Genomic DNA, 23355 nt, shown 5'->3' with positions numbered 1-23355 from the left:
TTACTGCTTGGAACAATGTTGACTTCCAGTAGTTACCTGAAATTGGTATCATTAAGTCAGGTTTGAGAAAGTCATATACTCTTGCTGTGAAGAAGAGCAACAGGGGCCTCTGAACTCATAATAGCAATCCAAGTTCTCTTGGTGAATTGGCGTTGAGATAGATTTGGGGGGAGATAATTTATTAGGTTCCAACATCTAACACTTTGTTAAATATATAGTCACTGTCTCCTCTTTTAGTGCTACCATAAATAGAACTTTATATTACTCTGGATTGACAGCTACCAAAAGACCTCATTTGTACTTTTAAGAGGCAACCTACAGCTATATAAACCCAAGAGGAATCATAGAAGGGTGAGCAGCTGCCAAACAAACCCTCCCCAGAAGGAAGTAGACATTATTTGTTTTCCAGTGTTTTGGTCTTGAACTCTCTGGATTGCCTTACACCGGTCCTGATAGAACAAATGCCCTTGCATGTAGATTAAGGACTTATTTCTGTTTATTGAAAATTCCAACCCCTTTGGGCTTTGTTCTAATCCTTGATTTCCAAACTGGAAGCTTCTCTTGACATTTTAGCTTTAGTCAGCTTGTCCTATTTGGCTTTACAGATGCTATATGGTCAATCATTTCTATTTATTACAACAACCTAATTCTAGGAGATCATTATGGGAAGATTGTGGATCTGAACTATTGGGTTCCCTTAGTCTCTTATTTGATCCGGATTTAGGGATATGATTACTCCAAGAAAGTCACATTGTACCACTATCTGGCCACCATCTGGGGATCGTGGCAATCCCCAACTGTGGTGGAAGCTGTGGAGGGCAAAAGAAAAACGTGTATATTTATTTTCAGAGTTCCATCATGTCGGATATCCCCGTGGTTCACAGGCTTAAAAACTTGCTGAAAATTTAAAAGATAATATTATTGCATACACTCAGTAGAAGTGAAATTCACATTTTTATTCCATACACTTCAGATATGAAATAGCTAAAATCAGAATTATGTATATAAATCCACAGGTCGGTGACTAGTGGATTAATAAACATTAGCTCCTACATCCAGGAAATAAACAATAGAACAGGTGTGAGAGGAATAGGTGGCATTCAGGCCCAAAGATACTGCTGGATGCTAGAAGTACCCACCTACAGTATTGCATAGGAAAAGGTATTTTCTGAGTAGTGCAGAGGAAAGACAATACCTCTGATTGTTTTAATAGTTTGGATTAACATGCTGTGTGATGTCAAAATTATTTAACCTTTCTTAGCCTATTTCCTTATAGATAAAAGAGAGTTAATGTCATCCACCTCATATAAATTTTGTAAATATGTAAATAAAGGCTCACAAATAGTTGCTACTATTTGTTGTTTATATATTCCAGATTCTGTGGTAAGGATTTAAAAGGTTATGTTTCATTTAACACTCAGGAAAACTCTGTGATATAAATTTGGCAATTACAATCATCTCGGAGATGAGAAAACTGAAGTTTAGAAAAGCTAAAAAGGCATTCCTACGTTCTCATGGCTGGTAAAGGGTAGAACCAGAATTTGATTGACTTCAGTACTTTTAACCATGAAACTTATTTGGCATAAAGATACATCAGGATAAAGTAATTGTGGTTTTTGCTATTACTTTCAATGGCAAAAGTAATATGCCATTACTTTCAATGGCAAAAACTGCTCTTTTGTACAAACCTATAAATGATATATAGGTCATGCCAAAAAGTATATTCCATTATCAGATTCCATCAAACAAGTAGTATTAAGAAAAAATAATGAAGAAATTAGATTCTCCCAAACTGGCTGTCCATGTCTTGGTGGTCCAGCATCCTTTACCTGGCCACAGGTAGTTCCTACTGAACTACTCATTACAAGAACCATGCTGCTCATAGTGTGGTCAGCATATTGGGACGGTCTCTGAGGAAATAGTTATAGAAATTGAGAGTTAGCATTGTAAAACTTTTATACAAAATTAGGAAAATTTTATGACTCTTGAAATTTAAAAATGTTAATTTTTTTCTTTTCAGACCTAAAAAACATTAATTAATTTTTCTTTTCAAACCCTGAATGTAGCATTTCAAAAATAAGTTTAAAACTATATTTTATACTTATTTTTGTATCTTTTTCTAGTAATTTATATATTTTATTAACTATTGGTCTAAGACAGAATGGGAAGAGAACTGGTTCTCACTGCAGCTAATCAGCAATGTGGGCACCATCTGGTTAGAAATGCAGAATCTCAGGCCTACAGAATCAGAAGCAGCATTTTAACAAGATCCCTAGGTGATTTGTATGCACATTGAAGTTTGAGGTACATTGGCTCAGACTAATGTGGAAGCTCCTAAAATGTCAAAAACTTCATAGCTTCTAAGAATGTCACTAATATTAAAAACTTTGGTGCAACATGAAGCAGATTTCGTTATTCAGGGCTTCAGCTCATTAAAAAAAATACCAATGTACACCTAAATCCCTGAGTTCAATTCGTTTTGATTTTAAACTTATTCTCAGCGTTCTTTTGCTACGTACATGGTGGAACTCCTTGAACAGATTAACAGACCATAGTGCCTGCCTGGAATTCAGACTGGAAAAGATTGAAATGTAAGTCACCCTGGGCTCTTAATTTAATATAGTCAAATTCAATTATCCCATATTAACCCCAATCTAAGGTACATGGAGAACCTGGCCAGAAGATGTCTCTGGTCAACCTTCCTATTATATAGTGAAGAGAACCAAGACAGGGATTAAAAACCAGTGGAAAAAGCATTTGCTTGAGGAGCCCATAGCTTCAAATGTAAGTTGCAAAATATTCTAAATGAAAGAAGAGCCTGTTCTTTAATTGATTCATGCAGGAGGTGTTTTCTCTCCCAAATGACTATGAGTTCTTAAGAAATCTTGCTAAATATTTTCCTATCAACCACTTCACTGTCTTGTCTGGCAACATCTATTGCTGGTCATCTCTTCTTTGCTAACTCTATTCTTTGGATATGTTTCAAGTTGTTGCAATTTCCACATCTCTCAAAGAGGCAAAACAACATAGAGGAAAAATATATGGCCAGCGCTAGATACAGGCAAACTTAGGTTAAAATTTCAGCTTTGCCACTTACAAGCTGTGTTTCCTTGAGCAATTTGGCTAACCTTTATGAACCTCTGTGGCTACGTGAATATCAAATTTACTGGGTTATGAGAATGGCAACAAACAACATAAAATGTTTGGTAAATTGTAGTTGTCACCATTATGCAATTACTGTATATGTATATAAATATGCTGTGTAATTGTGTGTGTATAGATTATATATATGTATATGTGTTTTTGTGTGTGTGTGTGTGTATGTGTATGCTTTGTTGACCACGATAAGCGTTGAACTCCATGAATTCTTTATCTCTAAATTTCCATTGACTTGCATAGTGCTTAAAATGATTGCTGAATGGAAATAGTATAAATGAAATAATGAATGAATGAATGAATGAAAGAATACATAAACATTAATTGAACTAAATTGATAGAATACAATGCTGCCACCATTCTTGATTAGTCCCAAAGGCTATATATTCTGCCGTGTGTTATTATCCTTATAGTTGTACTTGACCATAATGCATTTTTCACAGTTCCAGTTTCAATGTCAGCTTCTCCCCTTTGGGAAGCCTTTCTTAACTAAGTCAATGTTGCTTTTTTCTCCTCCTCTAGATCTGTATAGTTCATATATCTGAAACACTGACTTCACCTCACTCATGAGAATTCAACAGTTATGCTAAAGATTGTGTTATGGGAGCTCCTAGGGGTAGGTGCATTGCACCTTCTTGGAAATGAGCTGCAATGCAAACATTTGCTTTGGGGACTTGGAATTGATATTTTTGACTTAGGTATATCTGCCATCTTAGGAAACAGTAACACTCTCCTGAGAGTAAAATATCCTAAGATCATTACAGCCCAGTTCCTGTAGGTTATTTTAAACACTGACTCACAAGCTCAGAAAAATTTTGGCAAGATAGATTGGAAGGAGAGTCAGAGTTTGTGTAGGATGCGGCTGTTTGAAAATCGAGAAGCTCATGTAAGACCTAAACATAGGGCAAAAAGGAAAAAAAATAACCCACACATATAAATCCTGAAGATGGATGAGGGAGTAGGATGGGGTGTTGAAGAAAGTATTGGCAAGAATGAAGAAGGTTTTCTTTTTGTAAACAGATTCTTAGGAATGAGAGACACATACTGACTAAGCAAGCAGTAAAAAGGGGTGATACACAAACAGCAAATGTGTGAAGAGAAAGTAATTTGTAACGGGGGGAAATAATTGAATAAGGTCTTTTCTTTGCCACTGAAGCAGGTAGCTGTGCACATATTTTTAGAAAATTATACTTTATCTGACCCACCTGGTCTTACACATTCCTTGTCATTATTTTCAAATATTAGTGAATGAAATATTTAAGCACTATCTGTAATTCACCTTTCTTGTCTCAATTTTTATTCTTCACCACATACTCTTCATCTCTGTGCCCTGGTACTATACCAATTTCAAATAATTGCCTTTCTTCAACTGACCGCACTCTTTCATTTCCCTTGATACCGAAAGATAATTAAATGAGAAAATTTACATTTATTCCTTAATACAGTGCAAGGATCAGCAAACTTTTACTGTGACGGGCTAGATAATAAATATTTTTGTCTGTAATAAAGGACATATAGTCTCTGTTGCAACTCTAACTGCTATTGTAGTGTGAAAACAGTCATAGACAATACATATACAATTGGTTATAGCTGTGCTGCAATAAAGACTGTTTACAAAAGCAGGCAGCAAACAGGCTGGATTTGGCACCAGATGGTAGTTTACTGACCCCTGCTATAGTGCCTGACACATTGTAAGTGTTCAATGAATATGAACTCTTTATCAGCTACCGCTTTCCTCCTTTTGGAATGAGATTCTCCCTTCCATGTTTTCTCACTCTCTGGGAAACTCCTACTTATCTTTATCACGTAGATCCATTTATCTGCATCTCCAGGCAGATTTTCCATGACAATTTTTGTTATAACCCAAAACTAAATCCCATTTTTTGCTGTTTTCAAAGTACCAGGTACAAAACTCATTGCTTTAAAAACATCTTCAAGCACTTTTTGAAATCCCCATGTGCTTGTTATGATCGTCCATTCTCACTGATAAGAAAACTATTGTGTAAGCCGGGCGCGGTTGCTCAAGCCTGTAATCCCAGCACTTTGGGAGGCTGATGCTGGCCAATCACAAGGTCAGGAGATCGAGACCATCCTGGCTAACATGGTAGAACCCCGTCTCTACTAAAAATACAAAAAATTAGCTGGGCATGGTGGTGGGCGCCTGTAGTCCCAGCTACTCAGGAGGCTGAGGCAGGAGAATGGCATGAACCCCGGGGGGCGGAGCTTGCAGTGAGCCGAGAATGCACCACTGCACTCCAGCCTGGGTGACAGAGCGACTCCATCTCAAAAAAAAAAAAAAAAAAGTTCCACAAAACTAAAAAAAAAAAGAAAACTATTGTGTAAAACGCTTAAATAATACACCCAAAACGACACAACTTGTAAATACTTCTTCCTCTGTGTACTTGCTGAAAATACAATGCATGCATTCAGTGGTTACATTGTTTTTTTAATTTGATGCAATCCCCTTTGTCTATTTTTACTTTTGTTGTCTGTGCTTTTGGATTTATATCCAAAAAAATCATTGCTCAGAACAATGTCATGGAGCTTCCCTCTATGTTTTCTTCTAGTTGGTTTCCAGTTTCAAATCTTACATATAAGTCTTTAATTCATTTTAAGTATATTTTCATATGTGGTATAATATAAGATTTTAATTTTGTTACTTTTTAATATGGATATCCAGTTGTCCAGCATCATTCATGGAAGAGACTGTCCTTACTCCACTGTGTATTCTCGGTACCTTTGTCAAAAATCAATGGACTGTAAATATGTGGGTTTATTTCTGGGCTTTCCATGCCATTGGTCTATGTGTCTGTTTTGATGCCAGTACCATGCTGTTTTGATTACTATAGCTTTGTATTAAATTTGGAAGTCAGGTAGTGTGATACTTCCAGTTTTGTTCTTTCTGTTCAAGATTGTATGGTTATTTGGGTTCATCTGTGGTTCCACATAAATTTTAAAATTATTTTTTCTCTTTCTATGAAAAATGTCATTGTTAGTCTGATAGAGGTTACATTGAACCTATAGATTGCTTTGATTAGCATAAACATTTTAACACATTAATTCTTATAATCACTAAACATGGAATGAATATTTATGTCTTCAATTTATTTTTTCTATTTTTTATGGTTGTTAATGTACAGGTCTGGTAAGTCTTTGGCTAAATTTATCCTAAGTATTATAGTTTTTGTAGCTATTATAAATAGGATTATTTTATTCATTTACTTATTTTTCTAGAAATGAAATCAGTATATCCAAGAGATATCGACACACCCATTCATATTTATAACAGCCAAAATATGGAATCAACCTAAGTGTCCTTCAGTGGATGAATGAGAAAAGATAATATGGAATACTATTCAACCTCAAAAAGAAAGAAATCCTGTCATTAGTTATGACATGGATAAACCTGGAGGACATTATGTTAAGTGAATAAAGACTAGGCACAGAGAGACAAATTCTGCATGACTCAACTTATAACTATTGAACTCATAGAAGTAGATGGTAGAACAGAAGTTACCAGGATCTAGGGGCTGGGGAAAGGTATTAGAATGATATTGGTCAAAGTATACAAAATTCCAGGTACATAAAAGGAATAAATTCAAGAGCTCTATTGTACAACATGGTTACCATACTAAATAACAATATATTGTATGTACTCTTGAAAATTGCTGACAGATTTTAAGTGTTCTTACCAAAAAAAAAGCAACTACGTGAAGTAATGAATACGATAATTAGCTCAATTTAGTCATTTCAATATATATACATATGTCAAAATATCATGTTGTGCACAAAAAAGATGTACAACTTTATGTGTCAATAAAGATAAATAAATAAATGCCTTTAAAAAGGAAGGAAAAATACAGAAGAAAAATTTCCAGAATTTATAAAAGTCACATTTCTTCTAATTGACAAAGCATAAAAAACTTAAAGTAATTAAAATGAAAACAATCCATAAAAGATTTATTGCAGTACAATTTCAAAACCCAAAAACAAAGAGAAGCTTTCAGATGCAATGAGAAAAATCTTATTATAAATAAATCAAAACAATTATACCAGTGCAGATTCATCAAGTGAAGAACTTGAAATTTAATGTAAAATTACATTTTCCAGTTGCCGAGAGAAAATAATTCTTAATCTAGAATTGTATTTCCTAACTAAAATGTGACTGGAGAATTAAGCAAAAAAATGACCCCAGATATTAGGTATATGACTGTATAAAACTATAGCAATACAGTCTAATTTAGGAGTAAAAATTATTATAAAATACCTGAAATCTTGACCAAATATAGTAAAAATAAAGATAATAAGAAGATTGAAGCTTAGATGTTCCTCATATTATTTTGAAGTAGAGTAACAAAATGTAATAAACTTAGACTTTGTTAAATTAAATTACCATGCTCACATTCATATAGTCAAAGAAATTTTTAAAATAATAAACACAAATAAGTGTGTGTAACTTTTAAATTTATAGAATGAGAAGAAAAATTAATTATAAATCTCAACTCAATATAAGGCAAGAGGCAGGAATAAAGAAAAATGAAAAGCAGGACAAATAAACAAAATAAAATGACTATAAATAAATCAAAATTATCAGTAATTACAATAAGTATCAATCAGATATGGTATTATATATATTTTATGTATTAATAAGATTATTTAAAAGAGTTCATCAGATTAGATTTTTAAAGTCTACCTATATGGCTATTATAGCCACACTTTAGCATAAAGAGAAAGGAGTATTTAAATTAAACAAAAATGGAAAAAAGGCCACAGGCAATTAATATGGAGTGTCTATACTGATATGAGAAAAAGTAAACTTTAAGGTAAAAAATAATATTGTTTGAACGAAAGAGGTTCAAATCGAAATTTAAAATTTGACTATCATAAGCAGCTACTGATTTAGGAACCAAGTATATAAGGTAAAAAACCTGCCAGAATTGCAAGACAATATATAAATCTTTCATAAACTTCAGAAAGTTTAACACTTTTCTTTGAATAATTGATAAACCTTGTAGGAATGTAGTAGCTAATCTCAAAGACATATACTGAGCCCTGTATACAACAGTTTAAGAATATTTTTTCTTCTTAAGCAAAAATTCAAATTGCTTCCAAGCAATTTTTATTCTATACTCAATGTCCTCTGAACATAACGTAATTATGATTGGATATCATTGTCAGAAACATAACTAAACATAAGACATAAGCTAGAAATTAAGTCATAATTGTTAATATTATATAGTTAACAATGAGCTTATAATGGAAATTAAATAAACAATAAAATAATTTCTTCATTGCAAATTTGTGAAGAGCTGCTAAAACTGAATTTACAGTCCTTTCACAGTAATGCTTATATTTGAAAAAGCCAAAATTATTGAGGTATGAATGCAACAGCAGAAGCTAGAAAAGAAAAACAAGCAACCAAAATAAAATAGAAAAAAAGCATGGTAGATACAAAAATAAAGATACAAAAGAAGGTAATAATAAATTTATTGATGATTATTTGAAGCTGATAAAAATAGACAAATCTTTGTTAACCATGATCAAGAGAAAAACAGATAATGCATATAAATAATAATACATGAAAAAGGGACAAAATTGCAGAAACTTCTGTGATTTTTTTTTAAACTCACAAAAGACTATGCTAACATTTTTGCCAGTAAATTTGGAAACTTGGATGACATCTAAGATAGCTAAGAAAAAAGAAACGTCAAATTTATTTTTAAAAAGGCTTATGTGAGCCTATGAAGCTCTTAAATGTGAGACCTCAAACTATAAGAATTCTAGAAGAAAACCTAAGAAATACTATTATAGACATCAACCTTGGGAAAGAATTTATGACTAAGCTCTCAAAAACAATTGCAACAAAAACAAAAATTGACAATGGGGACCTAATTAAACTAAAGAGCTTTGGCGAAGCAAAATAAACTCTCAGCAGAGTAAACAGACAGCCTTTATAAAGATAAAGGAGTATTTAAATTAAGAAGTGAGAGAAAATATTCACTAACTACACATCTGACAAAGGTCTAATATCCAGAATCTATAAAAAACTTAAACAACTTAACAAGCAAAAACCAAATAACTCCATTTAAAAATGGGCAAAAAACATGAACAGACATTTATCAAAAGAAGACTTACAAGCAACCAACAAATATAAGAAAAAATGTTTTACATTACTAATCATGAGGAAAATGCAAATCAAAACCACCATGAGATACCCTCTTACAATAGTCAGAATGGCTATTATTAAAATGTCAACAAACAGCAGATGCTGGTGAGGCTGTGGAGAAAAGGGAATGCTTATACACTGCTGGTGGGAATATAAATTCATTCAGCCCTTGTGAAAAGCAGTTTGGAGATTTTTCAAAGAATTTAGAACTACTGATACAACAGAGGCAGGAGGCAGAGAAATTCTAGGTAGCTGGTGGCAGGTCCCTGACAGTCCCACCTTCAAGTCAAAAAGCCTGAAACCTGTGACCCAAAGTGAGAACTTGTATCCCTGTTTTCCCAGTCGACTGTTGCCTTTTTCTAAACTACCCATGGACCACCTGAACACCCATCCTGTTCCTATAAAGACCCTTAGACTCAATTGGAGAGGAGCGGAGAAGTGGCCGGACACTGGAGAGAAGCGACTTGACTTCAGAGGGATGGCTTGATGGCTTGACTTCAGAGAAGAGTCCCGCTGGAGACCACCAGACTTGAGGGAAAGATAACACCTGCCCTTCCATGCCCTTTCCATTTCCCCTTCTCACTAAGAGCCACTTTCATTGTTCAATAAAATCCTCCACATTCACCATCCTTCAATTCGTTCATGCAACATAATTTTTCCTGGACACTAGACAAGAGCTTGGGAGCCATGAGTGTGGATACCCCAAAAAAGGCTATCACACTGGCCCTTTGCCCTCGATGGCAGAGGGCAGCTGCGCCACATGACAAGGCAGAGGGACCACCGAGCTTAACACTTAAGCCATCCATGGATGGCCAAGCTAAAAGAGCACTGTAACATGCCTTCTGAGGTTTGGGGGGTCTCAGGCATCCCAAGCTGGATGCTACCATGGGGCCGGCATGGAGTTTGCTCCTGCCGCTGCCTCAAAGTAGCCAGCTGGATCCTGTGCTGGCTCACTTACTTGCTCCCTCCCACAAGGGGTTGAGTGTGGCAAACCGAGTAAATGGAGTTTGTCCCTCCCAGAGCCCAAAAGTGCTCGCTCCAGTTCCTGCAGTCTTTCACTCACACGCTCCCTCCCGCGAGGGTTAGACAGGGGCAGGCTGAGTAAATGAGGCACCCCGGTCGCGAGTTCTGCGAAGCAGTCAAGAAAAATATCATGCTTCACTACTGTTCGATCCAGCAATCCAATTACTAGGCATATATTCAAAAACAAATAAACCATTTTAACAAAAAGATACATGCACTCCCATGTTCACTGCAGCCCTATTCACCACAGCAAAGACACGGAATCAACCTAGTTGACCCTCGAGAGTGGATTAAATGAAGAACATGTGATACATAAGGTACATATGGAATTCTATGCAGCCATAAAAAAGAACAAAATCATTTATTTTGCAGCAACACACATAAAACTAGAGGCCATTATCCTAGGCAAATGAATGCAGGAACAGAAAACCAAATATTGCATATTCTCACTCATAAGTGGGAGCCAAACATTGGGTACTCATGGACATAAAGATGGCAGTGATAGGAACTGGGGACTGTTAGAGGGGGTGGAGAGGGAGGAGAACAAGGTTTTCAAAGGTATTAGGTACTATGCTCAATACCTGGGTGATGGAATCATTCGTACACCAAACTTCAGCATCATGCAATATACTCAGTTAACAAATCTGTACATGTACTCCTTAAATCTAAAAGAAAATTTTAATTAAAAAGTATGTAAAGCTTAGAAATTTAACATATGTTTAATCAGTGGGAGAAAAAATAAACTATTGCAACAACAATTTCATATTATTTCACTGTTGGGTTTTAGCAAACATTTGATAAAAATATATTTTCAATTTTATATAAAGATTTCCAGGGAAGAAAAAAGTAGGAATATTCTCAAAATTACTTCCTAATATTACAATAATCTTAATTGTAATGTAAGACAATAATAACATGGTAAAAAAATTATAGACCAACAACACCCACTAAAAATTAACATGAAATCTTCTTCTTTTTTTTTTTTTTTTTTGAGATGGAATCTTGCTCTGTCACCAGGCGGGAATGCAGTGGCATGATCTGGGCTCACTGCAACCTCCGCTTCCCAGGTTCAAGTGATTCTCCTGCCTCAGCCTCCTGAGTAGCCAGAACTACAAGCACACGCCACCACGCCCAGCTAGTTTTTGTATTTTTAGAGACGAGATTTCACCATGTTTGCCAGGATGGTCTTGATCTCTTGACCTCCTCATGATCCGCCTGCCTGGCCTCCCAAAGCGCTGAGATTACAGGGGTGAGCCACTGCACCCGGCCAACATGAAATCTTAAATAAAATATTGCCCACCAAATTCAGCTATGGAATAAAATTATATCAATATCTACGTGTGTGTGTGTGTGTGTGTGTGTGTACAAATTTTGGCTTTTAATTAGAAATTGTATAATGTCATTCACCAAAGTATCAATTTAAAAGAGACAAATATATTTGGTCATGTCAATAGATTCAGAAAAATGATTAATACCCATTTAAAATTTAAATTAAAATAATTCTTAATAAACAAATAATGAAAGAGAATATTTTTAACTTCATAAATGGAAATGGCCCAATCATAAAAATTTTAAAGCATTACCTTTAGATCCTGGAATCAGATAAGGATATTGTTATCACTATCTCTAGTCAACATTGTGCTAAGAGTTCTATCCAGGGTTGTAAACATAAAAGTTCTATGAATTGAAAATTGAAGGAATAAACCGTCATTCCACTGAGACATGTGATAACCTACTTACAAGAAAATATTCATAAATATAATCATATATGTGATTAAGCTTTGCTCTACAATTGCTTAATATGAAAACAATATTCAAAAACAATGATGGCTAAGGTGTGGAGATGCAGTTCAGTTACGGCACTGTGAGCCCACTACTGCCCAACCCTCTCACTAGCTACAGCTAAAAATTATGGACAAAATAAAAAAAATTAAAACAATAACAACTGCCTAGGACTAGGAAAATAAGTACAAGCAGATGGACTGTGAGGGAAATTTAGAACTCAAAGACGTAATCCACATAAATTAAAATTTCCTACTCATTTTTTCTCTCCTGGCTTTGCCCTGAATGTGAACCCCAGTCCAGAGTAACACAGTGTCCTGGCATTCTAACTGTCTGATAAAAGACTCAAGTTTCTGATTAGAAGAATGAGAAGAAATGCGACCTCTGCAGGCAGAACACTTTGTTTAACTGCTGACCTGCACATGGGACAGAACCCAACCAGTGTTAACAGTGGCTTAGATAACTGAACTGAGATTTGAACTGTCACCCAGAGTGCGAGAAATGATTTGCTGTCGAAACCTAACCAGGCTGAGAAACAAAAACTTCTACGTTGTACAGAGGTATATGACAAGACCCCAGATCTGCACAGCATAATCTTCACAATATCCAGGGCATGATCCAAAATTATTAATCATTCAGAGGACTAGGGATCTGATTTTCTAAAGCTAAGACCATCAACGAATAACCCCCCAGAAAATTAGATAAACTATCAGATGATGAATTTAAACAACTATTGTAACTATGTTTCATGACATAAAAGAAAACCTCATTTTTAAATGAATGAAAAACTATCTAAATAGTCCTTTATTTATTTTTAAAGTGAAGTTATTATCAAACCCTTTTCTCCCAAAACACTAGCCTCATATAATTTTAATTAGTGAGCTCTATCTAGCACTCAGAGAAGAAATTACATTTTTTCAAAGCATGACAAAGACATATAAAAATTACAAATCCATATTCTTCACAAATTTAGATGGAAAAGAATAATTTAAAATGTTAACATTTAATCCAATAATATATAGGACAATACATCATAAGCAATTAAGGTTTATGAAAGTTAGTTCAACATTAAAAATTAGTTCTGTAATGTAGCCTATCAATGGAATAAAGAAGAAACAATTATCATTTCAATAAGTGCATAAAAATTGTTTGCAAAAGTTCAACAATTATCATGATCTTAACAATGCAGCAAACCAGGAATTCCTCAAACTGACAAAAAGCACCTGGAAAAAAAACTACAGTCAACACTATACTTAATGATAAATGACTGAAATGTTTGCCTTTGAGATTGGAAGTAAGGTGAGAATTCCTGATTTTATCATTTAAATAAATAATCAGATTGAAAAGAAATAAGCAAAACTATTTCTATAAAATAAGATAATCTAATTGTTTACATAGGAAATCCCAAGGAATCTATAAAACAATTATTAGAACTAATAAGCAAATTTAGCAAGTTCATAAGAAGAAAAGTTAATATAAAAAAAGTAATTGTATTCACACACACACACACACACATATATGGACAACAGAACATTGAAAAACTTTTTTAAAAACATGTAAAATACCTGGGAATAAATCTACCAAAAATGTCTAAGATTTCTACACTTAAAATTATAAAAGTTCACTGAGATAAAGAAGATCTAACTAAATAAAATGACGTAACATGGGTATGGATTGAAAGACCCAACAAAATTCCAATTCCAATTCCATCAGGAGTTTTTATAGAAATTGGCAAACTGGCTGGGCGCAGTGGCTCACGCCTGTAACCCCAGCACTTTGAGAGGCTGAGGCAGGCGGATCACGAGGTCAGGAGATCGAGACCATCCTGGCTAACATGGTGAAACCCCGTCTCTACTAAAAATACAAAAAAAAAAAAATTAGCTGGGCGTGGTGGCGGGCCCCTGTAGTCCCAGCTACTCGGGAGACTGAGGTAGGAGAATGGCGTGAACCTAGGAGGTGGGGCTTGCAGTGAGCCGAGATCGTGCTACTGCACTCCAGCCTGGGCGACAGAGCAAGACTCCGCCTCAAAAAATAAAATAAAATAAAATAAAATAAAATAATAAATAGAAATTGGCAAACTGATTCTAAATTTTATGTAAAAATGTAGAGTTCAGAATAAATAAACCAACTTTAAGAGGAACAAAGTTGGAGGACTTACTGTACCTGGAGTCAAGTATTACTCTTAAAAGCTATAGTAATCAAGACATTTGGTATTCATACAAATGCACATATAGATCAATGCTACAGAAAAGGGAAAGAAGAAATAAACCCACACATATTAATTCAACTAACTTTCAACAAAGATGTCAAGGCAATTGCATGGGGAAATACGTATTTTCCTGTTTGTTTTAGAGTCCCTTTTGAAGCTCTGTATTCTCTCCAGGTTTTTGCTAACCTTCAGCATGATTTTGAGAAGTATTTTTAACCATCTCCTCTATTATTGGAGCCTACATCTTTGCATTTACTATTAGTAATTTCTCCCTACTTTCTGTGAAGTATGTATATTTTTAGGAGGAGTGTACACACTCACACACACACACACACACACACCCATACCCATATATTTGTTATATGGGCTTCTTTCTTGAAAGTTTAAATATCTCTAATTGTCCATCAAGCAAATTGTGGTATATCCACATGATATATTACATGGTATATTCATATGACATCAACTATGCAGAAACAAAAATGATTGAAACTGAATAACATGAATGAATCTTAGATATTGTTGTGAAAAAAATGTGATAACAAAACATTCTATCTCTATTAAGTTCAAAACCAGGAAAACCTAATTTATCCTGATCAGAAATTTTATCAGTAATTCTGTGTGTCAGAGGTGGCATGGAAATGATCAGCTACAGAGGGATGAAAGAGAACTTTCCAGGGGATAAAAATTCTTTACATCTTGACTACGGTGCTGGCTATACAACTGTCTGCATTTTTAAAAGGCATTGACCTACATATTCAACTTGTTTAAATTTCATTATATGCAGATTATGTCTCAATATAGTTGATTAAAAATTGTTTCTAAATGTTTCATTCTGGTATACAGATATACACTTTTCTGGTTCTGTCCTACATACATACGTACATACACACACACATCTACACACACACATATATATATACATATATAGTAAACTAAAAATAAAATCCTAAGTCATTGCTGACTCAGTGGACCCCTTATGGCCAAGGGGACCCCCAAAAAACCTTAAAAACCTAGTTCCCAGCCATATGGGATGAGAGGTCAGTTGGGGTTCATTATAACCCCTCCCTTTTATGGTTTAGGGAAAACTGACCAAAATTAATGTTAAAATAAAGATCATAAAACCAACAGAACCGACTATTTTTTGCAATAAGACACAGAATTATAAATCAGACATTTTGGCAATAAGATACCAAATTATAACAGGCAAGAATTAAATCATACATCCTCTACACTTAGAGAATAAACCATGTTCTAATTGCCACAAGGTCTTTCTTATTCTCTAGCAGCTAAACAAACACTGGCCTTGAGATAAGCAACATTAAAACAATTTGCAGCTCCATCAGATGTTCACTAACTGACCCCCAGTCCCTGCTCCACCAACCACTACTACAGCTTTTATTGGACAAAAGACTGATTACAGTAACTTCCTACAGATAAAGAGAACGCCAACCAAGGACTGGTTCTGGCCATTTTACAGAGATTGTGCACTTGCATGCCTTTGTGGCCTAAAATGACGTTGTGGCATATAGGGTGATATGTTTTGGCTCTGTGTCCCCACCCAAATCTTCTCTCAAATTGTAATCCCACACGTTGAGGGAGGGACCTGGTTGGAGGTGACTGGATCATGGGGTCAGTTTCCCCCATGCTGTTCCGGTGATAGTGAGGGAGTTCTCATGAGATATGATGGTTTTAAAAGTGGCAATTTTCCCTGTGATCTCTCTCTCCTGCCTCCATGTATAACGTGCCTCGCTTCTCCTTTGCCTTCTGCCATGATTGCAAGTTTCTTGAAGCCTCCTCAGCCATGTGAAACTGTGAGTCAATTAAACCCCTTTTGTTTAGAAATCACCCAGTCTCTGGTAGTATCTTTGTAGCAGTGTGAAAACAGACTAATACATAGGGCCCAATTGTAATACATTTAAATGTTAAGTCTACACCTGAAAGTAACATGGGTTGTATGTTACATGCATGGTTGTTCAATATGCATGTGTCAGGACCACCTTCATGAATATTCATAGCTTCTCCTGTAACCTGTTGAGTATGTATGTTTAGCCAACCTGTTCAGCATAAAATTCCTATTACAACCCTTTCTTCTTCAAATTAACTGTTTCTGATCTTGGCTAGAGGCTGTTCCCCAGCCTGCAGGATGGCCACCTTGTAGACTGTAATCCTTCAGAAGAAATAAAGTTTCTCTCTCCTTTACAAATTTGTAAATCTTGATATTTTAAGTTGTTTTTCTTTCTTGTTTTTTATTGAGATGCGATCCATCTGTGTTGCTCAGGCTGGAGTGCAGGGCACAATCATGTCTCACTGGAGCCTCAACCTCCCAGGCCCAAGCCAGCCTCCCACCTCAGCCTCCCGAGTAGCTAGAACTACAGGCATGTGCAACCACACCGAGCTAGTTTTTTAAATTCTTTATAGAGATAGGGTCTCACTGTGTTGCCCTGGCCTGTCTCAAATTCCTGAGCTCAAGTGATATTCCCTGTTCAGCTTCCCAAAGTGCTGAGATTATGGACACACCCCTACACCTATCTGATCTGATTTTTAAAAATTAATGACATATAGTTATATAACTTTTTCTACATATACATATATATGTGGGAAAGAACTAGAAAAAGTATATCAGTGAAGTAGAATGAAATTAATAACAATATGCACTTATTTTAGTGTGTACAATTTGATGTTTGTGTATGTGTACATATGCATACACGCACATATATATATATATATATATATATATATATATGTACATATAAAACTACGGCCACTAATCTAAATAATAATCATTTCTACTTCACCATGGTAGTAACATCATTAGTCTGTCCTAAACGTCTGTCTTTGTTTCTTTTTTGACCTGCACTGGTTTACTGCAAGGATATCTGAAACTACTTTTTCTCCTTTCCCCCTACACGTGGACAGCAAATCCTGTGCTCACTGGCTCTACCTTCTGCTTTGTTTGTTTCAGGGCTGGTCCATCGGGCTCTAAATTTTTAAATGTGTACATTTCAGAATCACAGAAATCTTAGAAGATATTGGACAGCTAAAGCTTTGAAGCAACGAGACTTTAGATCCTCTCTCCTCATTCCTATTTTCCTCATCATAAAAACCTTTTCAAGAAGCAGAAGAATGATGAAAGAGATGGGGCCAACACTCTCAGAGGTGGGTTGTGGCAAAGCGTAATGTAGAATTTAGATTCTATTTCTCTCAGCCCCTCTGCTCATTCCACCTCATCTGGCTTCAATCCCAGCTTCTTGTTCTTGTTTTATTTCCCTTCTGCTGTTTCTTTCTTTGAGTTGCATTTCTGGTGCCAGGTGGGAACAACAGCTGAGCACTGTGGCGGCGGAAGATAGAGAGAGTTCCATTGCAGCCACAGTGATGGATGGCATAGATAGAGAAAAACCCACAAAAGTGCTTGACTTTTCTCATGAATCTGCAGTTTCTTCCAAGAAAGTGAAATTTTATCAAATGGTAAAGTAAGACAACTGTTTCTTCCAGGAGTGACTTCCAGATAGGTCAAAATGACGCTGAATCGGACCTGGGACAAATTCCTCATTGAATTGGTCTTCGTTAAATTCTGTTTTTAGAATAGAGATTAGTTAGGTATGATTAGTACTTTTAAAAGTTGTCTACATCTCAAACAATATCTGGGAGTATGTGAAAAGATCACTGATTCACTTATCAACAAATATTTACTGCCTATTACATGGTAGGCACATTGCTGGGCTCTGACATTTTTCATATGTGGGCCACAGAGCACTATAGCTAAATTCTAGTGTATGCTCCCCTGAGTTCTGGGAAATATTTCCTATTAGATTGACATTTCTTAAGAGGAAAATGGCACACAATTATTAGCTGTCATTAAGTGTTGTTGCTGAAGCCAGCTGAACATCTGCAAGATGACTGGCATGTGACAAGGACATCAATGATGCATCATGGTTTCTGGGTAATATCTCAGAGGACTTATAGATGATCATATCTAGAGATCGCTTATCAACTTAGTGGAAATATTGACAGAAGCATGATGAAAAGTATTGCATATATTTCTTAAAATGAAGTTATGTAGAAACAACTATGAACTCTAAATGATAAATAGTAACTCTAGCTTTTACGTGTTGACAGTTCAAAAGCAACCTATTTGTTTAAACTGGTCTCATTCAAGCCTTCTAGCACATTTAACACAAGTTGAAAATATCCTAACAGCCAAAGAAACATTAGTCCAGAGGGCTAATTTATCTTATGGACAAGTCTGACCCTGCTATTTGATGTACTAACAATTCACTATAAGAATAGTGCTACACAATATCCATTATGGCAGAAACCTGGCTACTAGAACCAATTTGCTAATTTGAATAAGATTTCAGAGCCTGAAATCATCTGGTCTGACCCATACTTTTTTTTTTAATTACACAGTTGAGACCCAGAAAAGTTATTCGTAGACTTTAACCTTTGCAAAAAATAGAAGGTGTGCATTTTCTTAAGAAGGTGGTTGGATCAGCAAACACAGACCACAGATAAAAATTGAGTTCTTGCTTTTCGTGCTTTCCTTCTTTCTTTTTCTTTTCCTTTCCTCTATCTCCATCTCTCTCTTTTCTTGTATCTGTCTCCTCTCCTTTCTTTCCATCATAGCTTATACCTTGCTTCAAAAATAACTTTTTGGCTTATATTTTAGTAGAACAGTATGAAAATGTTATCAAGACAACAAAATATATAAATGCAAAACACTACAGTTCGTGTCACCTAGGGTAGTAACAAATGTTACTGAAAGAGATTTTCTATCATTTATGGCTATTATTTAAGATTGCATTTTGACATTTTTTTCAAACGTTAACAGCTTGCAACCCATTACTGTGTCAATAATATAAGCTGAATTTTAAAATATAGAAAAGGAAAAAAGGGGGCATTCACTGAGTTCTTTGGATCTCCCTTTAAAGCAGAAATAGACAAGAAATAAAGCAAGACAGAAACTTCATACAAATTTATATGCAGTTGGGGTCAGACTTTTATTAATGATACATAAGTGAGGTATTTCAGAATATTTTTATAAAACAGAGAAAACAAATTGTGAGACATGAATTCAAAAGCCTCCTGAAAAAATAAAACCAGATTATTTTGATTTAGCTATCCTCTCCTCTGCTAATACACACTACCACTCCCACTCTCTCTTTCCTTCCTTCCTTCTTTCCTTCCTTCCTTCCTTCCTTCATTCATTCCTTTCATTCCTCCTCTCTCAATTTCTTGCTCTCACTCTTATTCTCCTTATAGTAGGGGATTTTAAGCTTTAATTGTGTCATTCTGTACTTCATACAGAAGCTGAGCATTATATAAATCTGTGAAATGCAGTTGATAGATAACAGCAAGATCCTCAGAGGTGAAAAGATGGAATCAGTTCATCTCAAACACTTCAATGTCCAGCTTCTCAGGAAAATAATTGGCTTCTGATTTTGCAAATGCACACCATCCCTAGTCATAATTGACTACTTCTTCCTAGGGTAGATAAGCAGTCCAAGATTTTGAGATGATACTCAGGATATGAGTGTTTCTTTGCCTATAGCACTAGGAAAGAAATTATAAGGCTTGGAAGTTATGACCCTTAATTTATAGACCCAGGCACCATGTTAAGAGGTCAGCCACCTTAGAGATATTAAAATCAAATATATCATTAAGGCAATCTCATACTCTTCCAACAGGTAACTTTAGTTGGCCCTGGAGAAAGAGAGAAGGTGGGAAAGAGAAAATGGAAAAGCAAAAGGAAGGAATATTAACAAAGACAGCATAGGGGCACAGCACAAATTGAAATTAAAATTCCCAATTAATGCATAGCCATGATGTTAGAGTATATATGAAAGAGATAAATTGGATTATATATACTCTCACTGAAATTTAACACCCTCAATCAGAAGTACCTCTTCTTACCCCTTTGACCTTTTCTACATTTCATAGTTTGCTATTCTCTTGGTTTTTCCACTTCATTATAATGTTTTTGAGGCATCTTTTTTGTTTAAAAAAAGAGAAAAGTATCTTTGAACTTCACCTTGAGCTTTTCATAGGAAAAATAAGAGAGAACTCAATGGATATGCTAAATAAGCACTGCTGGAGTGAGCAGCTTAAGGTTGTGCCCCCAAACTCCAACTGCATAAGACTTTCTTCAGATAAATCACAAATCAATGCAGTTCTTTCTCAAGTGGAGAATAAGCCTATGTCTATATTTTAATGTTATAGATATTTTCTTTACTTTTATGAGTTCGTTCTCTTTTATAAAACAATACAGTTTTTAATTCATTAAGTTGATAAACTTTTAAAAATCATTTCTGAGTCTGATTTTAGATTAGCTAATTCTCAGTGCAAACATGCTTTTTCTAAACTCTTTTATTGAAGATTCAGGGATGTCTTTGCAAGTGACACACTTTAGGGAGAGACAAGTTTCAGTTGCAAGCCTTGCCTTTTATTAATCATTTGAATTTAGATATGTTATTTAACTTCATTAGGTACATTTTGTTCTCATCTATAATATGTAATATTAAATCAGCTCACCTCATGGTGTTGATATAAAGACTAACAAAGCAGGACCTCAGCATAGCAGTCATTAAAACCATAACCAGGCTTTCTAACTAGCTAACTTGTTGCACACATTTGATTCTAGTGCAATAATCTCAAATGGAGGTCCTCAGAGATAGCCTGTTGGAAGCTGGATATCACAAATCTCAGAAGGGTGAGATGGATTCTTCTGCTAGGGTCTGCTAGAGAAATTGCCACCATGCGTTCCAGGGCTTACCTATTTTATAAAACAAGAAACTATTAGGCAAACGTTAGCACTTCAAGTTTTTCTAATATGTCAGAGAAGGAGAGACTTTAAAGTGACCTACCCCATTTTTCCATCTCCATATCACATTCCTCAGAGTCTCAGTCTCTGTGTTATGTTGGCTTCTTTGCCTGGAAATTAATAAAAAAGAAGAAATCATTAAACTCAGCCTTCAAACTCCTTGATCTGTCTTCCTTTACTCAACAAACATTAGCTACCTACCACCCATCTGTACTCTGTAGAATTGAGTAGTCTGTATAAGTTGTGTTTGGGCTTTATGACATACAATGTATTTAGGGAAAAACTGTCTTTTAATAGGACCCTTCTTTGGATGGAGTCCTAGTGTCACTGAAGATTCAGTCCATGTTAGTACCCCAAGTAGGCTGGTAGTCTGGTACCCTTTAAACTTATATTCCATTAATACTTTAACATTTATTTATAGGAAAAGATACACGGTGTGTGGAGTATGAGGAGAGGTTAACAAAGAAAGACCATTATTTATGGCTTTCAGGCTTTCTTTTATTATGCTGAGGAACTCAGCTCAGGTTCCAAAAGTGCAAACTCACTACAAATCATAAACATGGAGCTGGCCATACCTAGTCACCTCAGAAAGTTTTAACAGTCCTTGTTCTCCGTATGTAATTTGGGTTGTCACCAACATCCTCCCAAAATAAGAAGCTTATCAAAATAGTCCTTCTAATCATTTAAGAGTATTCTTGAGAGGTCAATTTTGTTACATTTCCAGTATTTATTTGTGTGTGTCTCTATAAGAGACCTGCCATGTTTTAAAGTAAAATATATTGCCATCAAATATGTTTGACTAGTTGACCACTCTTGTTAGCTGTGTTTGTAATATTATTAAGCCATTAGTTGCTTTTTACAATAATACAAAATTAAGAGCTGCCAACATTTCCTTGCTCAGTACCTAAGCCCGTGGAGCCTCACAGCAATCAGAAATGAATTAGAAGAAGTGTTTTAGTTACTCCTGTAATTCAAGGCCTTTACATTCAATCAGAAGGCCTGATATAGTCACCCTGTTGGCCTATTCAGAAAATTTTGAGAACAGTTCTCCATTCTTTTACTCCTATCAGAATCTCCCATTTTGCACCTTCTGATATTACAAAACTTTAAGATACAACACAGCTAAGGGGAGGCATGCAGTGTCCCATTTTACTATGGGTGTTAAAGTCTGAAGGATTGAAAGTCAAAATCAAGAATCACATTTGAAACATGGCCGGTTAAGAGGCTTGGGGTTTTCATGCACAATGCTTGCAAGAACAAAAGACTACTTCAAAATGATTCGTAAGTTCAACACAGGATCTGTCAATAGAAATACTAGATGATCCCCTAACCCCGTGAAGAAAAAGAGACAGGAAATTGGCAGCTGGCTCTATTAAATCTGTCTTCCTTTTTTAAGCCTTGAGGAAATCTTAGGAAGTGTTCAGAAGCTATGAGCTAGGTCAAAAGCAGTATAAACACTGTATTGGCTTTCAAGCACTGGTTCTAGGGTAGTCCACTCAAAGATGAGAAAACTAGAAAGAGGCATGATGTCACTAAAATATTCTAAAACATAAAAGAACATTTGCAGAGCAGAGATGTATTAAAACAACCTACTATATAAAATAGAAAATTATTTTAAATATGCATCTACATGTGTTATTAATAGAACAACAAACAGTCTCTGTTTGGTTTTAAGGGAGCCTAATTAAATTGCACTCTTCTTTCTTCATCTAGAAACAACTGAGAAGCAGACACAGAAGTCAAACTTTATCAATAAGCTAAAATGGAAGAAAGGGCTTAGCACACAGTATTTCCTAATCTTTCCTGCCAACCATTTATTTAAGCTCAGATCTTGGGAAGCCCATCTAAGGGCTTCCAAAGAGAAAATACTACTTATCAAGAATCATGCATTTCCTGTTGCAGAGCAGAAATAAACAAAACCAAGAAATCTCCAGTGCTCACACAATTTTAGCAGGTTTGGCCAATACAACAGAGAAATGAAAACCAACAGATGTCCCCACCCATCCAGGTAACTCATTCCTCCTCCATGGGAAGAAAAAAGAATGGAGACAAGGTGGGGAAAGGAGTGAAATGGCGTCAAGGAGAGCAGAGGAATGAGCATTCCATTATAATTGTCTTTTTTAACCAATTTGGGGAAGAAGGTTGCTATAGTTTGGATATTTGACCCTCCAAACCTCATGTTCAAACTTGACCCACAGTGTG

At 35.4% G+C, this 23355-nt stretch overlaps 1 long non-coding RNA gene across 2 annotated transcripts in view; it reads left to right on the top strand.

Annotated features, from left to right (window-relative positions):
* The window catches only part of LOC131384624 (uncharacterized), a 117643-nt gene extending 94498 nt beyond the window's left edge, over positions 1-23145 (top strand). Inside the window, exons 2-4 of one of the 2 annotated variants that reach the window (XR_009215653.1) lie at positions 17343-17492; positions 20974-21042; positions 22867-23145. This is a non-coding gene — a long non-coding RNA (uncharacterized LOC131384624). Of the gene's footprint in view, positions 1-17298; positions 17493-20973; positions 21043-22866 lie in introns of both variants that reach the window. The other variant, XR_009215652.1, reaches the window with a different exon arrangement.
* Positions 23146-23355: the final 210 nt, after the last annotated feature.

This window comes from Hylobates moloch, unplaced genomic scaffold (genome assembly GCF_009828535.3).
Source record: "Hylobates moloch isolate HMO894 unplaced genomic scaffold, HMol_V3 SCAFFOLD_11, whole genome shotgun sequence".
NCBI lineage: Eukaryota > Metazoa > Chordata > Mammalia > Primates > Hylobatidae > Hylobates > Hylobates moloch.
The sequence above is the reverse complement of the archived record's forward strand: the minus strand, read 5'-3'. Positions and strand labels throughout refer to the sequence as shown.